The sequence below is a fragment of the Heptranchias perlo genome, chromosome 23 (assembly GCF_035084215.1).
Source record: "Heptranchias perlo isolate sHepPer1 chromosome 23, sHepPer1.hap1, whole genome shotgun sequence".
NCBI lineage: Eukaryota > Metazoa > Chordata > Chondrichthyes > Hexanchiformes > Hexanchidae > Heptranchias > Heptranchias perlo.
Genome location: NC_090347.1, coordinates 48,697,450 through 48,717,949, shown reverse-complemented (window position 1 = coordinate 48,717,949; position 20,500 = coordinate 48,697,450). Strand labels below are relative to the sequence as shown.

Below are 20,500 nucleotides of genomic sequence, written 5' to 3'. Positions count from 1 at the left end.
AAAGCTCCAATTGTCCGCCAGCATTCACAACCTTTTCAAAGAATCATAGAATGATACAACTTAGAACAGGTCATTCGGCCCATCGTGCCTGTACTGGCTCTTTGAAAGAGCTATCCAATTAGTCCCATTCCCCTGCTCTTTCCCCACAGCCCTGCAAATGTTTCCCCTTCAACTATTTATCCAATTCCCTTTTGAAAGTTACTATTGAATCTGTTACCATCACACAGTGCATTCCAGATCATTACAACTCACTGTGTAAAAAAAAATTCTCCTCAGCCCCCTTTGGTTCTTTTGCCTTAAATCTGTGTCCCCTGGTTACCGACCCTTCTGCCACTGGAAACAGTTTCACCTTATTTACTCTGTCAAAACCAAATCTCCCCTTAACCTTCTCTGTTCTAAGGAGAACAACCCCAAGCTTCTCCAGTCTATCTACGTAACTGAAGTCCCTCATCCCTGGCACCATTCTAGTAAATCTCTTCTGCATCCTCTCTAAGGCCTTGACATCCTTCCTAAAGTGCGGTGCCCAGAATTGAACACAATACTCCAGCTGAGGCCTAACCAGTGTTTTATAAAGGTTAAGCATAACTTCCTTGTTTTTGTACTCGATGCCTTTGTTTATTAAGCCAAGGATCCCCTAGGCTTTTTTAACAGCCTTCTCAACCTGCCCTGCCTCCTTCAAAGATCTGAATACATATACCCCCAGGTCTCTCTGTTCCTTCACCTCCTTTAAAATTGCACCATTTAGTTTATATTCCCTCTCCTCATTCTTCCTACTAAAATGTATCACTTCGCACTTCTGTGTTAAATTTCATCTGCCATGTATCTGCCCATTTCACCAGTCTGTCTCTGTCCTTCTGAAGTCTGTTACTATCCTCCACATTGTTTACTATATTTCCGAGTTTTGTGTCATCCGCAAACTTTGAAATTATGCCCTCTATACCAAACCTAGGTCATTAATATATATCAAAAAGAGCAGTGGTCCTAATACTGACCCCTGGGAATACCACTGTAAACTTCCCTTCAGTCTGAAAAACAACCATTCACCACTACTCTCTGCTTTCTGTCCCCTAGCCACTGTCCCTTTAATCCCATGGGCTTTAATTTTGCTAACAAGTCTATTATGTGGCACTTTATCAAATGCCTTTTGAAAGTCCATGTACGCAACATCAACCGTACTACCCTCATCAACCCTCTCCTTTACTTCATCAAAGAACTCCATCAAGTTAGACAAACATGATTTTCCTTTAACAAATTCCTGCTGAGTTTTATTTATTGGCCCATATTTTTCAAAGTGCCAATTTATTTTGTCCCGGATTATTGTCTCTAAAAGAGTTTCCCCATCACCAACATTAGGCTGACTGGCCTGTCATTGCCGGGTTTATCACTCTCCCCTTTTTTGAACAGGGGTGTAACATTTGCAATCCTCCAGTCCTCTGGCACCACTCCCATATCTAAGGGAGATTGGAAGATTGTGGCCAGAGCCTCCGCAATTTCCACCCTTACTTCCCTCAGTAATCTAGGACGGATCCCATCTGGACCAGGTGACTTTTCTACTTTGAATGCTGCCAATTTTTTAAGTACCTCCTCTTTATCTATTTTCATCCTATCCAGTATCGGTACTACCCCCTTCCTTTACTGCTACAATGGCAGCATCCTCTTCCCTTGTGAAGACCGATGTGAAGTTTTCATTTAGTGCCTCAGCCATGTCCTCTGTCTCCACAAGAAGATCTCTTTTGTCCCTAATCGGTCCCACCCTTCCTTTGATTACCCTTTTACTATTTATATGTTCATAAAAGACTTTTGGCTTCCCTTTTATGTTAGCCGCTAATCTATTCTCATATTCTCTCTTTCCCCTCTTATTCCCTTTTTCAGTTCTCTATATTTTTTGTATTCTGCTTGATTCTCTACTGTATTATGAGCCTGACATTTATCATAAGCCTCCTGTTCTGTTTCATTTTAATCTCTATATCTTTGGTCATCCAGGGAGCTCTATCTTTAGATGGACGTCCTTTCTTGTGGGAATGTGTCTACTCTGTACCTGAACCAACTCCTCCTTTGATGAACTCCCATTGCTCATTTACTGTTTTACCTGTCAGTATTTAAGAACATAAGAACATAAGAAATTGGAGCAGGAGTAGGCCAATCGGCCCCTCGAGCCTGCTCCGCCATTCAATAAGATCATGGCTGATCTGATCCCAACCACAAATCTAAAGAACACAAGAAGTCGGAGCAGGACCCGGCCACATAGCCCCTGGGCCCTCTCCGCCACCCACAGGGCATTGACCGATCCGAACTCAGCTTCATGTCCAATTTCCTGCCCGCTCCCCATAACCCCTAATTCCCTTTACTTCTAGGAAACTGTCGATTTCTGTTTTAAATTTATCTAATGATGTAGCTTCCACAGCTTCCTGGGGCAGCAAATTCCACAGACCTACCACCCTCTGAGTGAAGAAGTTTCTCCTCATCTCAGTTTTGAAAGAGCAGCCCCTTATTCTAAGATTATGCCCCCTAGTTCTAGTTTCACCCATCTTTGGGAACATCCTTACTGCATCCACCCGATCAAGACCCTTCACAATCTTATATGTTTCAATAAGATCGCCTCTCATACCTGGGCCAGGTCCCCTTTCAACTCACTGAAATTAGACCTCCTTCATTGAGTATTTTCATGTTTGATTGTTCCTTGTCCTTTTCAATAACTACTCTAAACCTAATGATATTATGATCACTGTTCCCCAAATGCTCCCCCACTGAAACATACTCCGCCTGCCCCACTTCATTCCCAGAATTAGTTCCAGCACTGCTTCCTTCCTCGTTGAGCTAGAAACATACTGATCCAGAAAGTTCTCTTGAACACATTTCATGAATTCCTGTACCTTTTTACCCTTTACACTGTTACTGTCCCAGTCTATATTGGGATAATTGAAGCTCCCCATAATCACTACTCTATAGTTATTTCATCTTTCTGTAATTTGCCTGCAAATTTGCTCCTCTATCTCCTTCCCACTATTTGGTGGCCTACAGTATACACCCAGCAGTGTAATAGCTCCCCTATTGTTCCTTGATTCTAATCAATAGCTTCTATCTTTGAACCTTTAAGTACATTAACCATTTCCAGTGCTGTAACAGTATCTTTGATCAATGCTGCCAACACCCCACCCCACCCCTCTTCTTTTCCCTTCCCTATCTTTTCTGAATACTTTGTAGACAGGAATATTAAGTTCCCAATCCTCCCCTTGTTTGATCCTTCCTAAGGTGCGGTGCCCGGAACTGAATGCAACACTGCAGATGGGGTCTGACCAGGGCTCTATACAACTGAAGTACAACTCCCACCCCTTTCTATTCCAACCCCCTTAAGGTGAAGGCCAACATTCCATTAGCCTTTTTTGATTACTTTTTGTACCTTTCTACTAGTTTTTAATGATAGACAGACTGGTGAAATGGTCAGACACATGGCAGATGAAATTTAATGCAGAGAAGTGTGAAGTGATGCATTTCGATAGGAAGAATGAGGAGAGGCAATATAAACTGAAGGGCACAATTTTAAAGGGGGTGCAGGAACAGAGAGATCTGGGGGTGTGTGTACACAAATCTTTGAAAGTGTCAGGACAAGTTGGGAAGGCTGTTAAAAAAGCAGATGGGATCCTGGGCTTTATAAATAGAGGCATCGAGTACAAAAGCAAGGAAGTTATGCTGAACATTAATAAAACACTGGTTAGGCCTCAGCTGGAGTATTGTGTTCAATTCTGGGCACCGCACTTTACTGGAATGGTTCAGGGATGAGGGACTTCAGTTATGTGGAGAGATTGGAGAATCTGGGATTGTTCTCCTTAGAACAGAGAAGATTGAGGGGAGATTTGATAGAGGTGTTCAAAATCATGATCAGTTTTGACAGTGAAAATAAGGAGAAACTGTTTCCAGTGGCAGAAGGGTCAGTAACCAGAGGATACAGATTTAAGGTGATCGGCAAAAGAGCCAGAGACGACATGAGGAAACATTTTTTAATGCAGCGAGTTGTTATGATCTAGAATGCACTGCCTGAAAGGGCGGTGGAAGCAGATTCAATAATAACTTTCAAAAGGGAATTGGATAAACACTTGAAAAGGAGAAAATTTACAGAGCTACGGGGAAAGAGCAGGGGAATGAGACTAATTGGATCGCTCTTTCAAAGAGCCAGCACAGGTACGATGGGCCGAATGGGCTCCTCCTGTTTTCTACCTTCTATGATACTATGATTTGTGGTCTTGAACTCCCAAATCCCTCTGCATCTCTACAGCTTCACATGATTTTGTAAAATATTCAGATTTATCTTTCTAGAGTCCATAGTGGATGACCTCACACTTGCCCACATTGAAATCCATCTGTCATAGTTTTGCACACTCATGTAATCTGTCTATGTCCCTTTGTAACTTCCTGCTCCCATCTGCAGTACTTACTGTCCCTCCTAACTTAAGCGTCCTCTGCAAATGGATATACAACTCTCTATTCCTTCACCAAGTCATTGATAAATATGGTGAAAAGTTGAGGGCCCAGTACAGACCCTTGGAACACCACTAGTCAAATCCCGTCAATCAGAGTACCTACCCTGTATCCCCACTCTCCGTCTCCTGCCTTCCAACCAATTTCCAACCGAAGTCCAAAGGCTATCAGAGAATGGGTAGAGCAGAGAAGGAGGACATTTGTCCCATGCCGTCTCTTCATAAGAGCAATCCAGCTCGTCCCACTCCCCCAACCTTTCCCCATTGCCCTGCAAAACTTTCCTTTCAAGTACTTATCCAGTTCCCTTTTGAAAGCCACGGTTGAATCTGCCTCCACCACCCCCTCGGGCAGTGCATTCCAGATCATAATCACTCACTACTTAAAAAAAGTTTTCCTCATGTCACCTTTGGTTCTTTTGCCAATCACCATAAATCTATGTCCTCTGGTTCTTGACCCTTCCGCCAATGGGAACAGTTTCTCTCTATCTATTCTGTCTAGACCCTTCATGATTTTGAATACCTCTATCAAATCTCCTCTCAACCTTCTCTGCTCTAAGGAGAACAACCCCAGCTTCTCCAGTCTATCCACGGAACTGAAGTCCCTCATCCCTGGCACCATTCTAGTAAATCTTTTCTGCACCCTCTCTAAGGCCTTCACATCCTTCCTAAAGTGCGGTGCCCAGAATTGGACACAACACTCCAGCTGTGGCTGAACCAATGTTTTATAAAGGTTCATCATGATTTCCTTGCTTTTGTACTCTATGCCTCTATTTATAAAGCCCAGGATCCCGTATGCTTTTTAACGACTTTCTCAACCTGCCCTGCCACCTTCAAAGATTTGTGCACATATACCCCCAGATCTCTCTGTTCCTGCACCCGCTTTAGAATTGTACCATTTAGTTTATAATTCCTTTCCTTGTTCTTCCTGTCAAAATGTATCATTTTGCATTTCCCTGTGTTAAATTTCATTTGCCATGTGTCTGTCCATGCCACCAGCCTGTCTATATCCTCTTGAAGTCTATCACTATCCTCCTCACTGTTCACTACACTTCCAAGTTTTCTACCATCTGCAAATTTTGAAATTGTGCCCTGTACACCCAAGTCCAAGTCATTAATATATATCAAGAAAAGCAGTGGTCCCAGCACTGACCCCTGGGGAACACCACTGTACACCTCCCTCCAGTCTGAAAAACAACCGTTCACCACTACTCTCTGTTTCCTATCACTTAGCCAATTTTGTATCCATGCTGCCACTGCCCCTTTTATTCCATGGTCTTCAATCTTGATGACAAGCCTATTATGTGGCACTTTATCAAACGCTTTTTGAAAGTCCATATACACCACATCAACCGCATTGCCCTCATCGACCCTCTCTGTTACCTCATCAAAAAACTCTTTCCCTAATCAATCCACACTTGTCCAAGTGACTATTAAATTCATCCCTGCATTATCATCTCTAAAAGCTTTCCCACCACTGAGGTTAAACTGACTGGCCTGTAGTTGCTGGGTTTATCCTTACTCCCTTTTTTGAACAAGGGAGTAACATTCACAATTCTCCAGTCCTCTGGCACCACCCCAGTATCTACGGATGTTTGGAAGATTATGGCCAGTACCTCTGCAATTTCCACCCTTACTTCCCTCAGCAACCTAGGATGCATCCCATCCGGACCGGGTGACTGATCTGCTTCATTTGTAAACAATTTTACAACACCAAGTTATAGTCCAGCAATTTTATTTTAAATTCACAAGCTTTCGGAGGCTTCCTCCTTCGTCAGGTGAACGTTCCGAAAGCCTCCGAAAGCTTGTGAATTTAAAATAAAATTGCTGGACTATAACTTGGTGTTGTAAAATTGTTTACAATTGTCAACCCCAGTCCATCACCGGCATCTCCACATCACGATCTGCTTCATGTACAGCCAGCCTTTCTGGTACCCCCTCTTTATCAATTTTTAACTCATCCAGAATCTCAACTCCCTCCCCTTTTACTGTGACTTTGGCCACATCTTCCTTGGTAAAGACAGATGCAAATTATTCATTTCATACCTCGCCCATCCCCTCTGCCTCCATGAGTAGATCTCCTTTTGGTCCCTAATCGGCCCCACCCCTCCTCTTACTACCCGTTTACTGTTTACATTCCTGTAGAAGACTTTTGGATTCCCTTTTATGTTGGCCACCAGTCTATTCTCATGCTCTCTCTTTGCCCCTCTTATTTCCTTTTTCACTTCTCCTCTGAACTTTCTATATTCAGCCTGGTTCTCACTTGTGTTATCAACCTGACATCTGTCATACAGCCCCTTTTTCTGCTTCATCTTACTCTCTATCTCTCGTCATCCATGGAGCTCTGTGGTTTAGTTGCCCTACCTTTCCCCCTCGTGGGAATGTACGTAGACTGTACCTGAACCATCTCCTCTTTAAAGGCCGCCCATTGTTCAATTACAGTTTTGCCTGCCAATCTTTGATTCCAATTTACCCGGGCCAGATCCATTCACAACCGACTGAAACTGGCCCTCCTCCATTTAAGTATTTTTACTCTAGATTGCTCCTTGCCCTTTTCCATAGCTAATCTAAACTGTTCACTAAATGCTCCCCCACTGACACTTGCTCCACTTGGCCCACCTCATTCCCCAGAACCAAATCCAGCAATGCCTCCTTCCTCATTGGGCCAGAAACGTACTGATCAAGAAAGTTCTCCTGAACACACCTCAGAAATTCTTCCCCCTCTCTGCCCTTTACACTATTACTATCCCAGTCTATATTGGGATAGTTGAAGTCTCCCATTATCACTACTCTATGGTTCTTGCATCTCTCTGTAATTTCCCTACAAATTTGCTCCTCTATCACCTTCCCACTAGTTGGTGGCCTATAGAATACACCCAGTAGTGTAATGGCACCTCTATTGTTTCTTAACTCTAACCAAATATATTCTGTCCTTGACCCCTCCAGGACATCCTCTCTCTCCAGCACTGCAATATTCTCCTTAATCAATACTGTCACCCCTCCCCCTGCCTTTCTTTCCTGAACACCTTGTATCCAGGAATATTTAGTACCCAATCCTGCCCTTTTTTGAGCCAGGTCTCCGTTATCACCACAACATCATATTCCCATGTGGCTATTTGTGCCTGCAGCTCACCAACCTTATTTACCTCGCTTTGTGCGTTTATACACATGCACTGGAAACCTATCTTAGACCTTCTCGCATTCTCTCTTAGTTTGATCCCACCTAATACCGTACTATTTCTTACTCTCGTGCTATCTGTCTCTCCCAATCCTTTGTGCATCTTGTTTCTCCTTTCTAATGCTACATCCTGGTGCCCATCCCTCTGCCAAATTAGTTTAAACCCTCCCCCACAGCACTAGTGAACCTCCCCGCGAGGACATTGTGCCAGCTCTGTTGAGGTGCAACCCGTCCTTCTTGAACAGGTCAATCCTGCCCCAGAACTGGTCCCAATGCCCCAAGAATCTGAATCCCTCTTGCACCATGTCTCCAGCCTCCAATTCTGCGCGTTCTCATTTTTGCTAATAATCTCTTGTGTTGAACCTTATCGAATGCCTTCTGGAAGTCCATATAGATAACATTGATATCTACCTTACTCCCTGACCTCTTCAAAAAATTCAACTAGATTAGTCAGACATGACTTGCCCATAAAGCCATATTGGTTCTGTCTGATCAGTTCAAGCCCTCAGTAACTCTGTCTCTAATGACAGATTCTAATAGTGTCCCCACAACTGACGTTAGACTGAGAGGCCTGTAGTTATCTGTTTTCTCTCTCCCACCCTTTTTATCATTTATAAGAGGAGGAATGGGTCTGTTGGGGTGGAAACCTGACATTATCAACCTCTGTGAGTCAGGTTGAACCCAACTGTACATGGCCCAATTTTTGTTATTTCTGTTTCCCTGATGGTGATCCATGGCCGTTTATCTTGGCGCCAGAGTTGCAGTGCGGCCATAAAACCATCTCACTCTGAGGTTTGGTCGGATTTTTTTGTGCTTTTCCTTTTGTTGTTTACTTTGCCGTGGCTTTGTGCCATTGGCAGTGGGACTCTCAATCCCTCTCCACCACTTCCATCCGGATGAGGAGTTTAGTCCCAGTGCACCTTACAATGAGGAGGAGGAGTAAAGAGGGGAGAGCGGGCTGCCCAGCAGCAGCTGCCTGGCCCCACAGAGGCCCCTCCCTACATGGAGAAGGGCCTGCACAGATATCGTCATTGCACATGTTGTTACCTCTGAGATCTCTCCCCCAACTTTCTCCTGGAATCTCTCCAATCAGGTTTTTGCCCCTCCCTTAGCACCAAAGTCAACCGAACCAAAGTCACAAATGAGGTTCTCTGTGACTCCAATCTTCACCACAGGAAGCAATTGACCAGTGGCAATCCCATTGCAATCTGCAGCAGATGACTGGGTAATTCACGGCCAAGGAGCAGTCAATGCCATGATACACCCCCCGTGTACTGGCTCCTCACCCCGGGCCCATGATACACCCCCCGTGTACTGGCTCCTCACCCCGGGCCCATGATACACCCCCCGTGTACTGACTCCTCACCCCGGGCCCATGATACACCCCCCGTGTACTGACTCCTCACCCCGGGCCCATGATACACCCCCCGTGTACTGACTCCTCACCCCGGGCCCATGATACACCCCTCGTGTCCTGACTCCTCACCCTGGGCCCATGATACACCCCCCGTGTACTGGCTCCTCACCCTGGGCCCATGATACACCCCCCGTGTCCTGACTCCTCACCCTGGGCCCATGATACACCCCCCGTGTCCTGACTCCTCACCCCAGGCCCATGATACACCCCCCGTGTCCTGTGATGCTTCCTCTGTGGAGTCTGGCGTTGAACGGAGTCAGGGCCTCCTCACCAGCAACGTTAAAGTCCAGCCTTTTTTGAATGGCAAAGTTGTAAAGGGACAGCCGGCTGGAACTGTTAGTGACACATGATGTGGCTCCGACTGTACAGCCCCTTCCAGCCTTTCCACGCCACAGAACCATGCCCAACAGCCGTCTCAATGACCGATCTGGTAGAGACAGGAGCCTCGTTGTAACTCCTCCGTTACTGGTCTGGTTACCTGTGGGAACAGGGGTGAGGCTTGGTCGCCTAAATTCCATCTGTTGACCTGTTCTTTTCCCTTTCGAGAACCGGGAGAGCTGAGACTCTCCACTTCTTGAAACTGACAATCTCTTCACTTCCTCTCACTGTCTCAGCTGATCGTGACAACAGTTACATCTATAACTGCCAGTCTAAGATGCACTGAGAGCAGTGTTAAAATGGCAGACAGATCACGGGAAGGGTCAGGTAAATGAAGCCAGCGATTTAATGGCAGGAATCCAACACTATAGGCTCCTGTCAGATCTTCCTGCCGCAAACATTTTTATGCCCCAATTATCCATCAGAAATGTACTGAAACTGGTGTTGAAATTTATCACAGTGTGTGTGCTGTTTTCATGGATTTGTCCGTGGGAAGGGGTGAAAGACACAGTAGGAGATGGCACCAGCACTGAGCTCACCTTCCCGTACTGCCTCGCTGCTATATCCAGCAAGGGAGCAGCTTCCTGAAGGCCCATCGACGGCCCTGCTCCAGATCTCAAGACCAGTCCTGCAGGAATGGCCGTGGTCTTGAGATGTTGACCCTGAAGTTTCTCTGGGATTTTGCTGGTCTCCTGCTGGATCTCCAAGTGGAGATCGGGGGTGGGGGGGTAACCCCACTGAGAACGGCACAGATCTGGTTGTGCCGATCACCGTCATTTCCAGACGTTTCCTGTAAGGAGCAGAACCGCTGTCTGTACCTCAGATGAGAAAGGATAGCAGGGGGCAGGGGGAAGGGAGTAGGGGGTGGGGCAGAGGCCAAGGGGCAGGGGGCAGGGGGCGGGGGGGCGGGGGGCTGAGTCATGGATGGGGACACCCCTGGACAGGATCCAGTGTATCAGCTGACGCCCAGTGAGCCCTCACCGTGGCGGGTGTGAACCTCAAAAGAAGGATTTCTGTTCCTTTTTTTAATAGATTGGGACCATGGCCAGGATTCATAGTATCATAGAAGGTACGACACATGAGGAGGACATTCGGTCCATCGCCCCTGTGCCGGCTCTTTGAAAGAGCTAACCAATTAGTCCCATTCCCCTGCTCCTTCCCCATAGACCTGCAAGTTTTTTCCCTTCAAGTACTTGTCCAATTACCTTTTGAAAGTTACTATTGAATCTGCTTCCACCAACCTTTCAGGCAGCGCATTCCAGATCATAACAACTCGCTGCATAAAAAAATGTTTCCTCATGTCGCCTCTGGCTGTTTTGCCGATCACCTTAAATCTGTGTCCTCTGGTTACTGACCCTTCTGCCCCTGGGGCCATCTCCCTCTCAAACAGATATTCCGCTTTGGATACTGTTGGGGGAGATGGTTTATCAGGGGAAAGCAGCAAGAGCCAAGACCGTGGCACCACGAGAGACTCAGCTGCACAGGAGGGGAGGAAAAAGAATGGGAGAGCAATAGTGATAGGGGATTCCATCGTAAGGGGAACAGACAGGCGTTTCTGCAGCCGCAGACGTGATTGCAGGATGGTATGTTGCCTCCCTGGTGCTAGGGTCAAGGATGTCACGGAGCGGCTGCAGGACATTCTGAAGTGGGAGGGTGAACAGCCAGAGGTCGTGGTCCATATCGGTACCAACGACATCGGTAAAAACAGGGATGAGGTCCTGCAAGCAGAATATAGGGAGTTAGGAAATAAATTAAAAAGCAGGACTTCTAAGGTAGTAATCTCAGGATTACTCCCAGTACCACGTGCTAGCGAGAGCAGAAATAGGAGAATAGACCAGATGAATGTGAGGCTTGAGAGATGGTGTAGGAGGGAGGAGTTTAAATTCCTGAGGCATTGGGACCGATTCTGGGAAAGGCAGGACCGGTACAAGCTGGACGGGTTGGACCCAAGCAGAGCCGGGACCAATATCCTCGTGGGGGCATTTGCTAGTTCTGTTGGGGAGGGTTTAAACTAGTATGGCAGGGGGATGGGAACCAAAGGGCAGGTACAGATAGGACAAAATCAGACCAGGAAACGGGAAGTAGAAAAGCAGTTAGTGACGTAGTTAGTGACTCAGAAAGGCAAAAGAAGCAAAGGTTAAATAGTGTTCAGCACAGGAATTTGACGGGGTTAAAGGGGATATACTTCAATGCAAGGAGTATTACAAACAAAGCAGATGAGCTAAGGGCACAGATAGACACATGGCAGCTTGATATCATTGCTATAACGGAAACCTGGCTTAAAGAGGGGGATAATTGGCAGCTCAATATCCCTGGATATAGTTTTCAGGCAGGATATAGAGTGGGTGATAAAAAGGAGGGGGGGTAGCATTATTGGTTAAAGAATCAATTACAGTTGTGAGAAGGGATGATTTGCTGAATGGATCATCAATCGAGGCCGTATGGGTTGAGCTAAGAAATAAAAAAGGGGCAGTCACACTACTAGGAGTGAACTATAGACCCCCGAATAGTGAAGGGGAGATAGAAGAACAAATATGGAGGCAAATTTCTGAGTGCAAAAATAAGAGGGCAGTAATAGTAGGGAACTTCAACTACCCGAACATCAACTGGGATTCAAACAGTGTGAGGGGCATAGAGGGCGCAAAATTCTTGATCGGTGTCCAGGAGAACTTTTTTAACCAGTACGTGACAAGCCCAACAAGAGGGCAGGCAATTCTAGATTCAGTCCTGGGAAATGAAGATGGGCAAGTGGGTGAAGTGACAGTGGGTGAACATATTGGGGATAGTGATCACAATCCAGTTTGTTTTAGCATTATTATGGAAAAGGACAGAGTTAAATCAGGAGTAATGTTTTAAATTGAGGGAAGGCAAATTTTACAGAACTAAAAAGTGATTTGGCAGAAGTGGACTGGACACAAATACTTGAGGAGAAATCAGTGGCAAGCCAGTGGGAGGCACTAAAGGTGAAATTCTGTGGGTACAATGCAGACACATCCCCTCAAAGAAAAAAGGGTGGCACTGCCAAATTTAGAGCCCCCTGGTTGGCTAGAAGTATACGGGGCAAGATAAAGCAGAAAAAGAAAGCTTATGACTGTCACAGAAAACTAAATACTGCAGAAAGCCTAGAGTATAGAAAGTACAGGGATGACATAAAAAAGGAAATAAGGAAAGCAAAGAGAGGACATGAAAAAATATTAGCTAGTAAGATTAAAGAAAACCCAAAGATGTTTTATCAGTATATTAAGAACAAGGAAAAGGTGGGACCTATCAGGGATGATAAGGGTAACTGTAGAAGCAGAGGATGTGGGTAGGGTTTTAAATTAATATTTTGTCTCCGTATTCACAAAGGAAAGGAATGATCTGGACGTAGTAGTTAGAGGAGAGGTGTGAAATATTGGATAAGGTAAACATAACGAGAGAGGAAGTACTAGAGGGACTGGAATCCTTGAAAGTTGATAAGTCACCAGGGCCGGATGGATTGTTTCCCAGGCTATTGAAGGAAGCCAGGGAGGAAATAGCGGATGCTCTGAGGATCATTTTCCAATCCTCACTACATACAGGGGAGGTACCGGAGGACTGGAAGACTGCAAACGTAGCACCATTGTTTAAAAAGGGTACGAGGGAAAGGCCGAACAATTATAGGCCGGTCAGTCTTACCTCGGTGGTGGGCAAACTATTAGAATCAATACTGAGAGATAGGATAAACTGTCACTTGGAAAGGCACGGTTTAATCAGGGATAGTCAGCATGGATTTGTTCAGGGAAGGTCATGCCTTACAAATCTGATTGAATTCTTTGAGGCAGTGAGAAGGAGGATTGATGAGGGTAGTGTAGTGGATGTTGTCTACATGGATTTTAGTAAAGCATTTGACAAGGTCCCACATGGCAGACTGGTCAGAAAGGTAAAAGCCCATGGGATACAAGGAAATGTCGCCAATTGGATCCAAAATTGGCTCAGTAACAGGAAACAAAGGGTAAAAGTCGATGGATGTCTTTGCGAATGGAAATCCGTTTCCAGTGGTGTGCCACAGGGCTCAATGTTGGGTCCCTTGCTGTTTGTGGTTTATATTAATGATTTGGACTTGAATGTAGGGGGCATGATTGGCAAATTTGCAGACGATACAAAAATTGGCCGTGTAGTTGATAGTGAAGAGGATAGCTGTAGACTCCAAGAAGATATCAATGGGTTGGTGGAGTGGGCGGAAAAGTGGCAAATGGAGTTTAACCTGGAGAAGTGTGAGGTAATGCACTTAGGGAGGGCAAACAGTAAAAGGGAATAGGCAGTAAACGGGAATATATTGAGAGGGGTCGAGGAAGTGAGAGACCTTGGAGTGCATGTGCACAGGTCCCTGAAGGTGGCAGTACAGGTAGATAAGGTTGTGAAGAAGGCATACGGAATGCTCTCCGTTATTAGCCGAGGTATAGAATACAATAGCAGGGATGTAATGATGGAACTGTATAAAACGCTGGTAAGGTCACAGCTGGAGTATTGTGCACAGTTCTGGTCACCAAATTACAGGAAGGATGTAATTGCTCTGGAGAGAGTGCAGAGAAAATTTACAAGAATGTTGCCAGGGTTTGAAAATTGCAGCTACGAGGAGAGATTGGATAGACTGGGGTTGTTTTCCTTGGAGCAGAGGAGGCTGAGGGGAGACTTGATTGAGATGTACAAAATTGTGAGGGGTCCAGATGGAGTAGACAGGAAGTACCTGTTTCCCCGAGCGGAGAGTTCAAGAACGAGAGGACATAGATTTAAGCTGATTGGTGGAAGGATTAGAGGGGACACGAGGAAAAACTTTTTTAACCCAGAGGGGTGGTGGGTGTATGGAATTCACTGCCCGAATTGGTGGTAGAGGCAGAGACCCTCAACTCTTTTAAAAAGTACCTGGACCTGCCCCTAAAGTGCTGTAAGCTGCAGGGCTACGGACCGGGTGCTGGAAGGTGGGATTAGAATGGGCACCTGGTTGTTCTTCGAGCCGGCGCGGACACGATGGGCCGAATGGCCCCCTTCTGTGCTGTATCTTTTCTATGGTTCTAATTTCCACCCTTACTTTCCTCAGTAACCTAGGATGCATCCCATCTGGACCGGGTGACTTTTCTACTTTGACTACTGCCAATCTTTTAAGTACCTTCTCTTTATCTATTTTTATCCTATCCAGTATTGGTACTACCTCCTCCTTTACTGCTACAATGGCAGCATCCTCTTCCCTAGTGAAGATGGATATGAATTATTCATTTAGTGCCTCAGCCATCCCCTGTGCCTCCACAAGATGATCTCCTTTTTATATCTTTCGTCATCCAGGGAGCTCTATCTTTGGATGCCCTTCCTTTCCCCCTTCGTGGGAATGTGTCTACTCTGTACCTGAACCAACTCCTCATTGAAGGCCTCCCATTGTTCAGTTACTGTTTTGCCGACCAATGTTTGACTCCAATCCACCTGGGAAAGATCCCTTTTTAACTCCGGTTAAGTATTTTCATATTTGATTGTTCCTTGTTCTTTTCCTATTCTAAACCTAATGATATTATGATCACTGTTCCCCAAATGCTCCCTCATTGAAACATGCTCCACCTGCCCCACTTCATTCCCCAGAACTAGCTCCAGCACTGCTTCCTTCCTGGTGGGGCTGGAGAAACACTGTTCCAGAAAGGTCTCTTGATCACATTTCAGGAATTCCTCCCCTCTTTGCCCTTTACACTGTTACTGTCCCAGTATATATTGGGATCATTGAAGCTCCCCATTATCACTACTCTATAGTTCTTGCATCTTTCTGTAATTTGCCTGTAAATTTGCTCCTCTATCTCCTTCCCACTATTTGGTGGCCTACAGTATACACCCAGTAGTATAGTAGCTCCTCTCTTGTTCTTTAGTTCTAAACAAATAGATTCTGGCTTTGACCCCTCAACTACATCATCCTTTTCCAGTGCTTTAATAGTTTATTTGATCAATACTGCCGCCCCCTCTCCTTTCTTTCCTTCTCTATCTTTCCTGAATACCTTGTAGCCAGGAATATTAAGTACCCAATCTCCCCTTCTTTGAGCCAGGTCTCTTTTATTGCCACTATATCATGGTCCCATGTGATGACTTGAGCCTGTAGCTCACCAATCTTATTTACCACGCTACGTGCATTCACACACATGCACATCTTAGACTGTCTCACATTTGCCCGTCTGATCCCTCCTATTTCTGAACTATTCTTTATTCCAGTTACTATTTGTCCCTCCCATTCCTCTGCACCTTGTTTCTCCTCTCCAATGTTTCATCTTAGTGCCCATCCCCCTGCCAAATTAATATAAACCCTCCCCCACAGCACTGGTTAACCTCCCCGCGAGGACATTGGTCCCAGCTCTGTTGAGGTGCAACCCGTCCATCTTGAACAGATCCCTCCTGCCCCAGAACTGATCCCAATGCCCCAGGAATCTGAAGCCTTCCCTCCTGCACCATTTCTCCCGTCATGCATTATCCTGTCTTATCCTACTATTCCTATTCTCACTAGCACGTGGCACTGGGAGTAATCCAGAGATTATTACCTTTGAAGTCCTGCTTTTTAACTTCCTCCCTAGCCCCTGAAACTCTGACTGCAGGACCTCAACCCTTTTCCTTCCAATATCATTGGTTCCTACATGGACCATGACTTCTGGCTGTTCCCCTTCCCCTCACAGTATGTCCTGCACCCTCTCTGTGATGTCCTTTACTCTGACACCAGGGAGGCAATGGGACACACCGTGTGGGACTCGTGTTGGCAGTTGCAGAAACTCCTGTCTATCCCCCGTCTATCGAATCCCCTGTAACAACTGAATTTTTTGTGCCCCCCCCCCCGTGCCCCGTGAAGCTGAATCTCCCATGGTGCTGTGGATTTGCTCCTGACTGCACTCCCCCGAGGTGTCAACACCCTCACTGGGATTCAACACTGAATACCGGTTAGTGAGTGCTACACTTCCAGGGGACTCCTGCCCTGCTTCCCTGTTCCTCCTAATCTGTCTGGTGATCACCCACTCCCTCTCCTCCTGAACTCTCTGTAATCACCTCCTGAAACGTGCTATTCACAAAACTCTCAGTTCCCGAATGCACTGTAGTGACACCAGTCACCCCTCGAGCTCAGAAACCCTGAGCTCGAGCTCGAGTAGTTGGAGGCACTTCCTGCCCATGTGGTTTTCCAGGACACATGAAGTGTTCTGTAGTTCCCACATGGCTCAGGATGTGCATGAGACAGGCCCCAGCTGTCCTGCCAGGTTAGCTCACAGTTATTTCAACTGTTTGTTTAGCTTTAAGGCAATTTACTGTTTATCTGACACTAAAACACTAACCATTAAAAAACACTAACCACTAAAAACACTAACCACTAAAAACACTAACTAAACACTAAAACATTAACCACTAAAAACACTAACCACTAAAAACACTAACTAAACACTAAAACACTAACCACTAAAAACACTAACCACTAAAAACACTAACTAAACACTAAAACACTAACCACTAAAAACACTAACCATTAAAAACACTAACCAATGAACTAAATACTTACTGACTTACCCTCGGCGCCCCTCCTTGCCTTGTTTTGATTCTTCGTCTGTTTCCCTTTATGCTTCGCTCAGTCTTAGTCTATAGTTCCTTGGTTTAAATCACATAGATTCGAGGGGATCGGGCAGGAAAGTGGAGTTGAGGTCGAAGATCAGTTGTGATCTTTTTGAATGGCAGAGCAGGCTCGAGAGGCCTTTTGGCTTAATCCTGCTCCTATTTCTTATGTTCTTATGTTCTCGCCCTATCCCCATATTCCATGATTCCCCTAGAGTCCAAATATCCATCGATCTCAGTCTTGAATATACTCAATGACTGAGCATCCACAGCCCTCTGGGGAAGAGAATTTCATAGATTCACAACCCTCAGAGTGAAGAAATTCCTCCTCATCTCAATGGCCGACCCCTTATCCAGAGACTATGCCCCCTGGTTCTAGACTCTCCAGCCAAGGGGGAAACAACCTCTCAGCATCTACCCTGTCAAGCCCCCTCAGAATTTTATATGTTTCAATGAGATCATCCCTCATTCTTCTAAACTCTATAGACTATAGTCCCATTTTACTCAATCTCTCCTCATGGGACAACCCTCTCATCCCAGGAATCAATCTAGTGAACCTTCGTTACACTGCCTCTAAGGCGAGTATATCCTTCCTTAGGTAAGGAGACCAAAACTGTACACAGTACTCCAGGTGTGGTCACCAGAGCCCAGTACAATTGTAGCAAGACTTTCAAACTCTTATACTCCAACCCCTTTTCTCCTCAGCTCCCCTCTAATCCTTGTACCAATTACTTTAAATCTATGTCCCCTGGTCACTGCCCTCTCTGCTAAGGGAAATAGGTCCTCCCCATTCACTCTATCTAGGCCCCTCATAATTTTATACACCTCAATTAAATCTCCCCTCAGCCTCCTCTGTTCCAAAGAAAACAACCCCAGCCTATCCAATCTTTCCTCATAGCTAAAATTCTCCAGCCCTAGCAACATCCTCGTAAATCTCCTCTGCACCCTCTCTACTGCAATCACATCCTTCCTGTAATGTGGTGACCAGAACTGTACACAGTACTCAAGCTGTGGGTTAACCAGTGTTTTATACAGTTCCAGCATAACCTCCCTGCTCTTATAGTCTATTCCTCAGCTAATAAATGAAAGTATCCCGTATGCCTTTTTAACCACCTTATCTACCTGTCCCGCTACCTTCAGGGATCTGTGGACATGCACTCCAAGGTCTCTCTGCTCCTCTACACCTCTCAGTATCCTCCCATTTGTTGTCTATTCCCTTGCCTTGTTTGCTCTCCCCAAATGCATTACCTCACACTTCTTTGGATTGAATTCCATTTGCCACTTTTCTGCCCACCTGACCAGTCCATTGATATCTTCCTGCAATCTACAGCTTTCCTCCTCACTATCAACCACACAGCCAATTTTTGTATCATCTGCAAACTTCTTGGTCATGCCCTGAACATTCAAGTCCAAATCATTTATATATAGCACAAAAAGTAAGGGACCCAGTACCAAGCCTTGCGGCACCCCACTGGAAACAGCCTTCCAGTCACAAAAACACCCGTCGACCATCACCCCTTGCTTCCTGCCACTGAGCCAATTTTGGATCCAATTTGCCACTTTCCCTTCGATCCCATGGGCGTTTACTTTTTTGACCAGTCTGCCATGTGAGACCTTGTCAAAAGCCTTGTTAAAATCCATGTACACTACTTATTACCTCCTCAAAAAATTCAATCAAGTCAGTCAGACACAACCTTCCCTTAACAAATCCACACTGACTGTCCTTGATTACTCCGTGCCTTTCTAAATGACGATTTATCCTGTTCCTCAGAATTGATTCCAATAATTTGCCCACCACTGAGGTTATACTGACTGGCCTGTAATTACTGGGTCTATCTCTTTCTCCCTTTTTAAACAATGGTACAACATTAGCAGTCCTCCAATCCTCCGGCACCACGCCTGTATCCAGGGAGGATTGGAAAATAATGGTCAGAGCCTCCGCTATTTCCTCCCTTGCTTCTTTTAACAACCTGGAATACATTTCATCCGGGCCTGGTGATTTATCTACTTTCAAAGATGCTAAATCCTTTAATACTTCCTCTCTCACTATGTTTATCCCGTCCAATATTTCACACTCCTCCTCTTTAACTACAATCTCTGCATTGTCCCCCTCTTTTGTGAAGACAGAAGCAAAGTATTCATTAAGAACCAGACCCACATCTTTTCCTCCACACACAGGTTACCTTTTTGGTCTCTAATAGGCCCTACTCTTTCCTTCGTTATCCTCTTGTTTTATAAATATATAAAGAGCATTTTTGGGTTTTCCTTAATTTTACTCACCAGTATTTTTTCATGCCCTCTCTTTACTTTCCTAATTTCCTTTTTAATTTCACCACTGCACTTTCTATACTCCTCGAGGCTTTCTGTAGTATTGAGCTCTAGATATCTGACATAAGCTTCCCTTTTTTTGCCTTATCCTATCCAGTGAGCTCCTGGTCATCCAGGGGGTCTAGATTTGGCAGTCCCACCCTTTCTCTTTGTGGGGACATGTTTACTCTGCACCCCTTGAATCTCCCCCTTGAATGCCTCCCATTGCTCTGACACTGATTTGCCTCCAAGTAGCTGGTTCCAGTCCACTTTCGCTAAATCACTCCTCCGTTTAATAAAATTGGCCTTTCCCCAATTGAGAACTTTTACTCCTATTTTATCCCTGTCCTTTTCCATAACTATGCTAAATCTAACTGAATTATGATCAGAGCCACCAAAATGCTCTCCCTCTGATACTCCTTCTACCTGCCCAGCTTCATTCCCTAAAACTAAATCCAGATCTGTCCCCCCCCTCTTGGGCTTGCTCCCTGCTGGCTAAAAAAGTTCTCCTGGATGCAATTTAAGAATTCTGCACCCTCGATACCTTTTACACTGATTGTATCCCAGTTAATATTAGGGTATTGAAATCCCCTACTATTACTGCCCTATTGTTTTTGCACTTCTCAGAAATTTGCCTACTTATTTGCTCTTCTATCTCCCTCTGACTGGGGGTCTATAGTACACTCCCAGCAGTGTGACTGCCCCTTTCTTTATTCCTTAGCTCAACCCATCCGGCCTCATTTAATAATCCTTCTAACATGTCATCCCTCCTCACAGCTGTAATTGTTCCTTTAACCAATATTGCGACCACCCCCCCCTCCTTTTTTATCCCCCTCTCTATCTCATCTGAAAACCCTGAAACCAGGAACGTTGAACTGCCATTCCTGCCCCTCTTTAAGCCATGTTTCAGTAATTGCTAAAATATCACACTACCACGTGTCTCTCTGTGCCCTCAGCTCATCTGCCTTATTCACTAGACTCCTGAATCTATGCTCAGTTTCCCATCCCCCTGCCATGCTAGTTTAAACCCTCCCCAATAGCACCAGCAAACCACCCCATGAAGATATTGGTCCTGGCCCTGTTGAGGTGCATCCCGTCCAGCTTGTACAGGTCCCTCCTCCCCCAGAACCGGTCCCAATGCCCAGGAATCTAAAGCCTTCCCTCCTGCACCAT

General features: G+C 45.5%; 1 protein-coding gene across 1 annotated transcript in view; it reads left to right on the top strand.

Moving 5' to 3' along the window:
• LOC137341338 (glutamate receptor ionotropic, NMDA 2C-like) overlaps nt 1-20,500 on the top strand; it is a 707,538-nt gene that overhangs the window by 294,495 nt on the left and 392,543 nt on the right. The window lies entirely within an intron of this gene.